This window comes from Pseudorca crassidens, chromosome 11 (assembly GCF_039906515.1).
Source record: "Pseudorca crassidens isolate mPseCra1 chromosome 11, mPseCra1.hap1, whole genome shotgun sequence".
Lineage (NCBI taxonomy): Eukaryota > Metazoa > Chordata > Mammalia > Artiodactyla > Delphinidae > Pseudorca > Pseudorca crassidens.
This window is the reverse complement of record NC_090306.1, coordinates 37,368,557-37,381,146: the sequence shown is the minus strand read 5'-3', so window position 1 is coordinate 37,381,146 and position 12,590 is coordinate 37,368,557. Positions and strand designations below refer to the sequence as shown.

Genomic DNA, 12,590 nt, shown 5'->3' with positions numbered 1-12,590 from the left:
ACTAGAAAAATCCAATTGTATTTGTATAATTGTATTTCAGGGCGGTGGATCACAGGGGCCATGATACACCCAAATATTTGATAGATAATTCAATTGAATATCTTTATAATTACATTCAAAGCACACAGCACAGGAGGGGAGCGAAGGGGTCAGACTGAGTCTGGCAGGAACTTAAGCCTCCTCTGTCTGAGTTGAGAAAGCCTTCCTGGAGAAGGCAGGAGTCACTTGAATAACCACTGGGACTCCATCTGCACCTAGTGTGTTGGGTTAAACCCAAACTGGCCAGGACTTGCAACCAGAGAGACTCAAGTGGGCTGGAACACAGGAATTTCAAGCATTGAGGGCTTGACATATGTCCCGTCACCAAGAATTACTTGCACATGTCTTGTTCCTCTACTGAGCGCAAGCTGCCTGAAGGCAAGAACCTTGACATTATTGAAACCTTCATGGGCCCCTGGACAGTGCCCGGTACCTGGCACTTGGCAAGGGGTAGGTGTCAAATAATTGAAGGAAGTCATATTATAGCCCCAGATCTGGAATGGTTTAAAATCAGAGAGCTGCTATTCTTTGATCCTGCTAGGATGGCTAGACTCTCTTCCCAGCCGTGACCCTGGGGAAGGAGAAGATGGGTAAAGAAAAGAGTAGAACTGAAGCTTTCCTCGTTCCTCCCAGGTAGAAATGTGCCTAAACAGAAAGCAGAGAGGTGAGCAGACGTGCTGGGCTCTTCAAATATTGTACACAGAGTGTGCTTTTTCCCCTACCCCACCCCCATTGCATCCCTCCTCATCTCTCCTTCGTGTCAGGAAAATCTGGAGTACAGAGTTAAATAATGATGCTTAGTTGAGTTCCATTCACATTCACTGAGTATGTGGTAGATTTGGTACTATTGTTCAAAACGTTTGCTACGCTTCCCTGTGAGAAAATTCTATTTCCCTTCCTCAGTGAAGCAGAGTTGGCTGCCTAACTGGCTTTAACAATGGAAAGCAAGTGGAGGTAACTCTCTCCTCTGAGCAGAAACTTTAAGAGCGAGTCTGTGACTCGACATCGTCTGTTTTCCCTCTGCCATGAGATCTGCCACATTCCAGATAAAAATTGCTCATCAGTCTGAGTTCCAGATTAAACAGGATGTGGAACAGGGTCCAAGCTGACCAACACTGGACATGTGGTGCGAAAAAGAAAAACGCTTTTCCTTACAAGCCACCAAATTTGAGGGTGGTTTGTTTTTGCACCATAACAGCCTATGCTATTGATACAAGTACACTTTCCAAGTGTAAGGAACTGTGTCAGGTGCTAGAATACAAAAGTAAATGGCATGGACCATCATCTCTAAGAGACGCCTAATCTGTGATAGAGACAGAAACATACTCAGCAAAGTATTACCTGAATCAGATTTGTGAGGAAAATCTCATAGACTCTTTCCTGATAAAATACCTCGAGGAAAAGCAGTCCAGAGGCATGTATGCAGCTGATCGGGTAATATGGTCAGTGTGTCCAAAGAGTGGCATTTGGAGATCACAGCATCCAGGGGATTCTAGGGGGTGTTTATTATTCACAGAAATCAAGATGTCAGTATGTCCCAGTTTGGGTTTATATTATTTTTCCTAGTTGCATTTTGATTAGCACTTTCTTTTACTCCATCAAAGTATCTCAGTTTAGATAATGAATTATATAATCACCCCAACATTAATATGACTAAAGCTTCTTGGTTGTTAATGGTCTGAGGCTGGCATCCTGGACGGGCCATGCTTCTCAGACAGGCTGACTGCATAAGTCGAGTGTACCAGATGGGCCATGCCAACTGACAGGATAAAATCTCAGATCACCTGCCACACCTACAGATCCCGGCTGAGAAAGAAGCCCAGGGGTGTCTTTCAGAAAAATACTCTTACGCTTTTGCACCGAGACCCTAATTGGCCCTGATACTTCTGCCACAACTAATTAAATCTGAGAATATGTGCCAGAGTTGACTGTGGACAGTCTGGAAGAAGGGTGGTGACACATTTTAAAACTGATTTGTTGGGCTTCCCTGGTGGCGCAGTGGTTGAGAGTCCGCTCGCCGATGCCAGGGGACGCGGGTTCGTGCCCCGGTCCAGGAAGATCCCACATGCCGCGGAGCGGCTGGGCCCGTGAGCCATGGCTGCTGAGCCTGCACGTCCGGAGCCTGTGCTCCGCAACAGGAGAGGCCACAACAGTGAGACGCCCGCGTACCGCAAAAAACAAAACAAAACAAAACAGAAACTGATTTGTTCATCCATTCAAGAAATATTTATTGAGCACCTATTCTGTGGCAGGCCATCTATACTGAATAGTGACAAACTACCACAGCCGTATGCTGTCTTAGGAAATATGACAGCGAGACGCATTGTGCGGGCGGGAGGACCGGGGGAAGGAAGCAGCACCAGTGGGCTCCCATTCTGAGGAGGTAACAAGAGGGCACTCAGGCTGCTGCTAAATCAGAACCTGGTGGGCTGTGGTTCTAAAGCTTCTTACCCTAGACAGAGCACCCCGGTCATGGGAGTGCTGGGACCCTCTGGAGCTAGCTTTGTGGCTGCTGAGATGGGTTAACCTACCTCCCGATTCCCACCTGCATCCCAAAAACAAACCCCCATCTAGGGTTGCCAAATTTGGCAAATAAAACCTCAGGGTGCCAGTTATATTTGAATTTCAGATAAACAAAGAATACTTTTGAAATCTAAGTACATCCATACAATATCTGGGACATATTTATACTAAAAGATTATTTGTTGTTTATACGAAATTCTAATTAACTGGGTGTCCTAGATTTTGTCTGGCAATCTTAACCCTAACTGCCACATCTTCATTGATGTGGCAGTTAAACTTGGAGTCTTGATTTGCTTTGCTACTGCTACAGCTTTCCTTTTTGGAAGGTCTGCAACTGTAGCTATTAGACCTAAAAGATAAGTAACCCTTAACTTCTGCCCCTTGGTTTGATTCTTGGCTTATCAGAAATTCAGATTGAGTCCACATTGGACTCCATTTGCAGAATCTGGGACCTCTCTTCCCTCTTAATCTCTCTGACACTCGGTTTGGTCAACAGGAACATGGGAATAATTTGAAAGATGTAAGGTCACTTACTCAATCAACAAACATTTACCAAACATTTTCTATATGCCAGGTATCCCGTTCAGTGATCGAGACATACATAGGCTTTTCCCTCCAGGAACTCACCATCCAGTGACAGATACGAGAGTGAAAAAACAGATGACATGTATTGGGACAAGAGCATTGATTGGCATACAGAAGATTGGCAGCCCGGTACCTGGCTCAGTTGCTCCATAAATGCTGACTAGTCTCTAGGGACAGAGCTCTGGGCTCTCTTTCCTCCCACCCTATCTTAGCACTCCTCCAAGAGTTGAAGGCCTGCTCTGGCTTTCAGCCCTGGAGTGAGGTCCCCCCTGGCAAGGGTCCCTGACATCTTGGTCTGCCTTTCTAACCTCCACTTTTGATGCTCTGTCTACCTCTCCTGCCAGGACCTCCTGCTGCCTCCCTCTAGACCTCCCTGATTCTGACCTCCCACTCTGATGACAGGCCTTGACCCAGTGGTTCCATTAATCTGACTTCCAGGCATCAGGCATCCACAGGAGAGCTTGTCCAAGTGAGAATGATTCCCACTGTACCCTTTCACTTGGGCAAAAAATATGCCTGTGTCATAAAGCAATTCCCTTTTTTAACACGACCTTGTGAGTGTGGGCAATCACAGTGTGACGAGCCTAGTGGTGATGTTAAAGATGTGTAAGAGTATCAGAGATGGAAATAAAACACGATCCAGGTTTTCCAGCCAGGAAGTGGGTCTATTCATGTAGCTACGTCTTTAATGCCACTTCAACTGTCTAGTTTCTGAGTTAGCTCAAGCAATGTCAAACCTGCGACCTAGCACCGGCAGCTTGAGAGTGGGAGTGTCAGTGCAGATCTATTTCTGTGGCAAGTTCAGTACAGGCTGAATTTAAAATATGAAAAACAAAAGTGAAGCTCATGATTATGCCACCGAAAGGGGGGGAGGGGATAAAAACACAAGACTTCTACAGAAGCACCATCACCCTCCTCCCAACTGCAACTTATTACAAGTGTTTCTCTATTCCAGCTCCTAACATCATGTGCCAAGCTGAAAGAGGCAACTCATTGTGAGGTTTTACTGTGCCTGCTTTTAGTAGCCAGCTCTGGTCCTGCCAACCCTTCTATCCTCTAGCCAAATAGAAAGTTGCAACACAGAGGAAATTGTCTTTTGCTGAGTGGAGGAATGGCAAAGTCCCCACAAACTGGGTCTTACTGTTTCCTTGGGGTCCAATGGAAGAGAGAGGGGGAACTGCTGCTGTGTTTCAGGCTCACACAGATTCTCCAACATCCCAGGCAGGGGAGGTAGGGAGGATGAACTGGGGGCAGTTATGTAGGGTTTTGTTTTTTTTTTTAACCTAAATGCTCAGAAGTACCTCCACCAATAACTGGAGTCTAACATCAGTGAGTAAGATTGAAATGACCCAAGTATAAAATTAGCGTTTCTCATGTTAAGCACTCTTGTTTTGTGACAGTTGTTTCCTGGTAGGATGCTAATATAGCCTCTCGCATGCCCCTATAGGAATAAAACCGGGAGAGCTGTTGACCTGGCCTGCTCTCTCCAGGCATTTTCACCCATCCATGTTGGCTGGGTCTCCACAGTGATCTGACAGCATGACCACCTTACTTACGCCAAAACTGGTTTCGAAGAGCAAGAAGAAAACTGGGCATTTCTACTTATAATGAACAAGGAGTTTATGATAAAACATTCTTGTGAACTCAGGGTGGGGGGAGGGGAGGGAGACATCGGAACTAGCCCCCTTTTGTTCCCTGAGGTCTAGCCTTGGCCTTGCAGCATCTTTTTTCGGGATCTCATGAGTCTTCATTGTTTGAGTAGTGATTTGTGGTGCATGGTTGCTGACTAATTTTCCTTTCTCTTTAAATTCCTGTGTCTGCTTTTTAGGCATTTTTATCTTTCCATTTCTTCTTCATGAAAGGGACTTCAAATAGAAATGGAAAAAGGAATCTCCTACAGATGAACTCTTACAAATTGTCAGCTTTTGCAACACAACTCTTATTTGCAACGTAAATTCCTTCATCACTAGATTGGAAGAGATGTGTAAACTCCTCCAACCAGTATATCATTGACTTGGGTTGCCTCCCATTTTTTAGCATAACTTTTCAGTTAGATAAGGACTGGAAATTTCCAGAACTGAAAATATATTTTCAAATTGGCATACAACGGTATACCTGTAGGGCATGTAATTTTAATTCATTCATTAACCCAACCAATAAAAATGTTTACTGCGTACAATGTGCCAGACCAAAAACTAGGTTCGTAAGCTTAACAGTGAACAAGATAAGTACAATCCTTGCCTTCCAGGAGTCAGAATTCATCCCTCCATTCATTCTTTATTTCACAAGTATTCACTGAGTCTCACAAGTCTACTGGACATAATGCCAGGCCTGAAGATATAAAATAATTCCCTGGTCCTCCTAGTATCTCTGTATTCTTAATTTTTTCCTCAGTTCTAATGGCTTATTTTATACAAAATTTCAGCTCTACAACTGAAAAACAACTATGATTGCAATTATCAGTAGTCCAAGACAGTATCTTTCAAAAATTCCAAACTACTAATTTTCGGCAATTTTTTTCAACTAATTAAATCCGGATCAGGTATGTCCCATTTGAGACTTCATTAAAACTGAAGTGTTTGCTGTTTGAATGCTGTTTTGTAAAGTAAACACAGCCAGAAGGAATAAGCATTGTTAGGGCTTCATTTTCCACAAGGTTCTGCTTCCCTGCTCTCCTCATTCTAAGTCTTAGAATTTGGCTATTAAATATACATTTGTATATCCATCCTAATGTGTTTCTTAAATTGTTTTTATTATGACAATGAAAAGAATTAGTTCTAAATGCATAAAATCAGCTTCTAATTCTTACCGAAGAAGACGTAAGAGGAGTCTGCATATTCTCCCACGTGAAATGTTCTATCATGCGCTCCCAGCTGCTCCTGGCGGCTTTCTCCCTGAGCGGGTTTTGCTTGGTGCACCCCGGAGGCTGGGCCTGTGGGACACGATGGAGTTCCTGCGAGTCCCGAATGCGGGCTGCAGCGGGTCAGCAGCCACGTCGGCCTCCACGGCAATCTATGAATTTTCCTCAGGGCAAACGACGTGAGGATTGGTACGTTAGTGGGGAAGACAAACATGGAAACAAACACTCTGAAGACAGCAAGCAGCTTTTTGGCCACCACTGATGAGTCATACACACTACTGAAATGAATGGCAGAAACACATCACGGGATGTGGATGGAAGCATGGTGCCCCCGGAACGGCATCCTTGGCTTCACTGTGCAATCAATGATGCTCCAACAACAAGAACACGACTGCTGGTAAGTTCATTTGGACAAACCATGAATTCATCGAAGTGGCACTCCAGAACAATATGTAGTTTATTCCACCAGAAAGAAGATTCAGGAGTGCACCCCACCTTCAACACCTTACAAGTAAAGACAATGAAAAACAGTTTAAACACATAAAATATAGGACTTTTCATGTAACTGCCCTTTTACTGCTTACTATTAACTTGATTAAAATTGTTTGACTGGGCTTCCCTGGTGGCGCAGTGGTTGAGAGTCCGCCTGCCGATGCAGGAGACACGGGTTCGTGCCCCGGTCCGGGATGATCCCACATGCCGTGGAGCGGCTGGGCCTGTGAGCCACGGCCACTGAGCCTGCGCATCTGGAGCCTGTGCTCCACAACGGGAGAGGCCACAACAGTGAGAGGCCCGCGTACCACCAAAAAAAAAAAAAAAAAAAAAAAATTGTTTGACTAAGGGAAAGAAGTGTCAAATTAGAGAGTCAAATCAAAAAATGGAACTAAAGTACATGGAGGTCATTCAAATGCAAACTACATAGATTCCTCATAAATTACTGGTGTCAAGGTAGGAAGGAAAGAGATGCAACGTTGACAGGAAGTTACTAAAATAACAGGCCAAATAAATTAAAAATTTGATTCTTAAAACATTGGGCATCAGGCAACACATGACAGTGATCTGTGAGAAACGTGCCCTACGATTGCCCCAACTTCCTGCCTTGAGAGCTTTTCCAGGCTACAGCACGGGGATGGGGAAAGAAACCAGGCTGAGTCCCGGAGCTTCCCTGAGTTGAAGAGACAGAGCTGAATGTTCATGGAGGCCCAAGCAGCTAGAACTCACAGGGGAAATGATGGTAGAGGAGAGAGTTCTGATTTAGGCAGAGAAGAAAGCAGCTTTTAGTTTGCATAAGACCTACAAATGTTTCATCAACTGTTCAGAAGTAGTTGGCTCTAGGGTCTTATCCTGTGTAAAAGAAACAGCTCTCTCGTCCCTGTGGCTGAAACAGCACAGTTTTGCAGCTTGACAGATTAACAGCACCATGATTCACCAAGAGACCCAGACCAAACTGCCACCAGCACCACCACAAAACCTCACCAAGTGCTTAGGCTCGAGTCTCTCAAATTGACCTACTCTACGCCTCTTAAATATTACTCCAATCTGTATGCACGGTCCTTTCCATACTCAGGCTTACATGCATCCTTTTAATATGGATCTCTTTGGAATATAAAATGGGCCATTTTAAACCCTTCTTTAAAAGAACAAGTGTTCTTTAAACACTTGCTTTTAAAAAGATGTTCTGTTTAAGCAGCACAGAGAACAGGAAAGAGAACATCCTTTCCTTTACAAACATATAGAAATAAAAAAATATATAGCAAAATATTTTAATACAGAGCTGAACTCAAAAGACAAAAAGGGAAATCAACCAGAAACAAAGCAGGAGTCAAAGCCAGAACATTAAACTCAAGAGCTGAAATAATAGTACAGCCTGGTGGTATATTGGATATATTTGGCCAAAGGGAAAATATCCAAGTAGTGACAGAAAATATGGCCTTGAGGCCATGCATGTGATGAAGATGAGTTCACAACACAAGAGAATCAGCAAATGTAACAGAGAGATTACCACTACAAAGAATATGGGATAAAGTAACAGGCAAAGTGCTTATAAAACTATCTCCTTAAAACTATTAAGGAGGTAAAAAATTAAGAAAGAAGGAAAGGGTGATACTTTTTAAATGGCAATGTAAAAAAGAGAAATTATAATATCATAAGATGAAAGATTTAGTAACTAAAATTAAAAACTCAATGAACTGGAGAACAGCAGTTTAAATATAGTAGAAGAAAGAATTAGTGAATTAGAATATAGGTAAGAAATTTATGCATAAAGGAACATAGAAAATACAGAGATGGAAAATAGAAAAGAAAGGTTAAAGTATAAGATCTATCTGAAGAACAGAATAGAAAGTCCAGCATATATCTAGTAGGAATTAGAATGAAAGAGATGGAATATTTGAAGAGGTAAAAAAACTGAGAAACATTTAGAATTGACAAAAAACATGAATTCTCAAATTTAAGACTGGGACTCAGTAGAGATTGTCACCAGATGAAAGAAAGTCTCAAATTTAATTCTGAAATTTAAGAAGCATATCAAAGGGCATAAATAAAAACCGATATCCTGGGCCTTCCCTGGTGCTTCAGTGGTTAAGAATCCACCTGCCAATGCAGGGGACATGGGTTTGAGCCCTGGTACAGGAAGATCCCACATGCCGCGGAGCAACTAAGCCCATGTGCCACAACTACTGAGCCTGAACTCCAGAGCCCACAAGCCACAACTATTGAGCCCGTGAGCCAAACTACTGAAGCCTGTATGCCTAGAACCTGTGCTCCACAGCAAGAGAAGCCACTGTGATGAGAAGCCCGCATGCCCCAATGAAGAGTAGCCCCCACTCGCTGCAACTAGAGAAAAACCCGTGTGCAGCAATGAAGACCCAACACAGGCAACAAATAAATAAAATAAAATAATTCCTTGGTAAGATAGGAATGGCTTTACCAGACCCCAAAGAGAATTAAAAGCAACAACAACAATATCCTTCCTATATACATGATAGTGAGACTGAAAAATATAAACATAATAAAAATCTTTTTTTAACTGAACTATAGTTGATTGTATATTGTATTTGATTCAGTGCACAACACAATGAGTCAGTGTTCTTGCATATTATACTCCATTATAGGTTATTACAAAATAAAATGTGTAATTTCCTGTGCTATGTAGGAGTTTGTACCTGTTAATCCAATACCCTTAATTTGTCCCTCCCCACTTCCCTTTCCCCTTTGGTAACCATAAGTTTGTTTTCTATATCTGTGAGTTCACTTCTGTTCTGCATATACATTTGTTTGTATTATTTTTTAGATTCCACATAGAAGTGATATCATACAGTATTTTTCTTTGTCTGACTAATTTCACTTAGCATAATGCCCTCCAAGTCCATCTGTGTTGCTGCAAATGGCTAAATTTTGTTCTTTTGTAAGGCTAAGTAGTATTCCATTGTATATACATACCACATATTCTTTATCCATTTATCCATTGACAGACACTTGGGTTGTTTCCATATCTTGGCAATTGTAAATAATGCTGCTGTGAACATTGGGGTGCATGTATCTTTGCAAATCAGTGTTTTTGTTTTTGTTTTGTTTTTTTCAGATATATACCCAGGGGTGGAATTGCTGGGTCATATGGTGAAAGCATTTCCTCTAAAAACACAAATAAGACAAGGATGCCTACTCTTGCCATTATTATTCAACATATTTTTGGAAGTCCTAGCCATAGCAATCAAAGAAGAAAAAGAAATAAAAGGAATTCAAATTGAAAAGGAAGAAGTAAAACTGTCACTGTTTACAAATGACATGATACTTTACATAGAAAATCATAAAGATGCCAACAGAAAACTACTAGAACTCATCAATGAATTCAGTAAAATTGCAGGATACAAAATTTATATACAGAAATCTATTGCATTTCTATACGTTAACAACAAAGTATCAGAACAAGAAATTAAGGAAACAACCCCATTTGCCATCACATCAAAAAGAATAAAATACCTAAGAATAAACCTACCTAAGGAGGCAAAAGACCTGTACTCTGGAAACTAGAAGACACTGATGAAAGAAATTGAAGACAAACAAACAGATTTAAACATATACCATGTTTTTGGATTGGAAGAATTAATATGCTAAAATGACCATATCACTCAAGGCAATTTACAGGTTCAATGCAATCTCTAACAAAATACCAGTGGCATTTTTCACAGAACTAGAGCAAGTAATATTAAAATATGTATGGAATGACAAAAGACCAAGAATTGCCAAAGCAATCCTGAGAAAAAGAACAAAGCTGAAGGTATAACACTTCCTGACTTCGGACCATACTACAAAGCTACAGTAATCAAAACAGCATTGTACTGGCACAAAAACAGACACATATATCAGTAGAACAGGGTAGAGAGCCCAGAAATAAACCCACACACTTATGGTCAAATAATCTATGACAAAAGAGGCAAGAATATACAATGGAGAAAAGACAGTCTCTTTAATAAGTGGTGCTGGGAAAACTGGACAGCTACATGTAAAATAATGGAATTAGAACACTCCCTAACACCAAACACAAAAATAAACTCAAAATGGATTAAAGACCTAAATGTAAGATCAGAAACCAAAAAACTCCTTGAAGAAAATGTAGGCAGAATGCTCTTTGACATATATCACAACATATTTTTTGGATTTTTCTTTTAAAGTAAAGAAAATAAAAGAAAAATTAACAAATGAGACCTAATTAAACTTAAAAGTTTTTGCACAGCAAAGGAAGCTATCAACAAAACAAAAAAACAACGTACTGAATGGGAAAAAAAATTTGCAATTGATATTACCAATAAAGGATATTACAGATGTTAATATCCAACGTTACTATCCAACATCTATAAACAGCTCATACAACTCAACATCAAAAATACAAAAAACCTGAGTTAAAAATGGGCAGAAGAACTGAATAAACATTTTTCCAAAGAGGAAATGCAGATGGCCAACAGGCACGTGAAAAGATGGTCAACATTTCTAGTCATCAGAGAAAAGCAAATCAAAACCACCGTGAGATATCACCTCACACCTGATGATAAAATGGCTATCATCCAAAAGAACACAGATAACAAATGTTGACAAGGATGTGAAGAAAACGGAATCCTCATACACTGCTGGTGGGAATGTAAATTGGTGCAGCCACTGTGGAAAACAGTATGGAAGTTTCTCAAAACTAAAAATAGAGCTACCATGAGATGATCATGATTTTATCTTTCCTTTCATTAATGTGGTGTATCAGTATCACATTGATTGATTTGCATATGTTGAACCATCCTTGTGACACTGTAATAACTCCAACTTGATCATGGTGTATGAACCTTTTTATGTATTGTTGGATTCAGTTTGCTAATATTTTACTGAGGATTTTTGCATCTATATTCATCAAAAATATTGGCCTGTTATTTTATTTTTTTGTAGTATCTTTGTCTCCTTTTGGTATCAGGGTAATGGTGGCCTTGTAGAATGAATTTGGGAGTGTTCTGTCCTCTTCAATTTTTTGGAATAGTTTGAGAAGAGTAGGTATTAACTCTTCTTTACATGTTTGGTAGAATTCCACTGTGAAGCTATCCAGTCCTAGTCTTTTGTTTGCAGGGAGTTTTTTTTTTTTTTTAATTACTATTACAGATTCAATTTCATGTCTAGTGATCAGTTTGTTCAAATTGTCTGTTTCTTCTTGATTCAGTCTTAGAAGACTGTATGTTTCTAGAAATTTGGCCATTTGTTCTAGGTTGTCCAATTTGTTGACATAAAACTGTTCTTAGTATCTTTTTATGATTTTTTGCTTCTGTGGTATCAGTTGTTATTTCTGCTCTTTCATTTCTTATTTTGTTTATTTGGGTCTCCTCTTTTCTTCTTGGTGAACATGGCTAAATGTTTATTAATTTTATTTATCCTTTCAAAAAACCAGGTCTTGATTTCATTGATCTTCTTTATTGTTCTTTTGTCTCTATTTTATTTATTTCCTCTCATATTTATTATTTCCTTTCTTCTGCTGACTTTGGGCTTTGCTTGTCCTCTTTTTTCTAATACCTTTATTTCATTTTTTTAATTTAATTTTATTTTTTTATACAGCAGGTTCTTATTAGTTACAACTTTATACATATTAGTGTATATACGTTAATCCCAATCTCCCAATTCATCACAGCAGAAGCACCACCACCTTTGCTACATCTCCCCTTTGGTGTCCATATGTTTGTTCTCTACATCTGTGTCTCAATTTCTGCTCTGCGAACCAGTTCATCTGTACCATTTTTCTAGGTTCCACATATATGCATTAATATACGATATTTGTTTTTCTCTTTCTGACTTACTTCCCTCTGTATGACAGTCTCTAGATTCATCCACATCTCTACAAATGACCCAATTTCATTCCTTTTTATGGCTGAGTAATATTCCATTGTGTATATATACCATATCTTCTTTATCCATTCATCTGTCAATGGACATTTAGGTTGCTTCCATGACCTGGCTGTTGTAAATAGTGCTGCAATGAACATTGGGGTGCATGTGTCTTTTTCTAATTCCTTTAGATGGTAGGTTAGATTATTCGAGATTTTTCTTGTTTCTCGAG

The 12,590-nt window shown here is 40.3% G+C and overlaps 1 pseudogene; it reads left to right on the top strand.

Annotated features, from left to right (window-relative positions):
- The first annotated feature begins 380 nt into the window (after positions 1-380).
- On the top strand, positions 381-6,522 carry LOC137202895 (NADH dehydrogenase [ubiquinone] 1 alpha subcomplex subunit 12 pseudogene; annotated as a pseudogene).
- Positions 6,523-12,590: the final 6,068 nt, after the last annotated feature.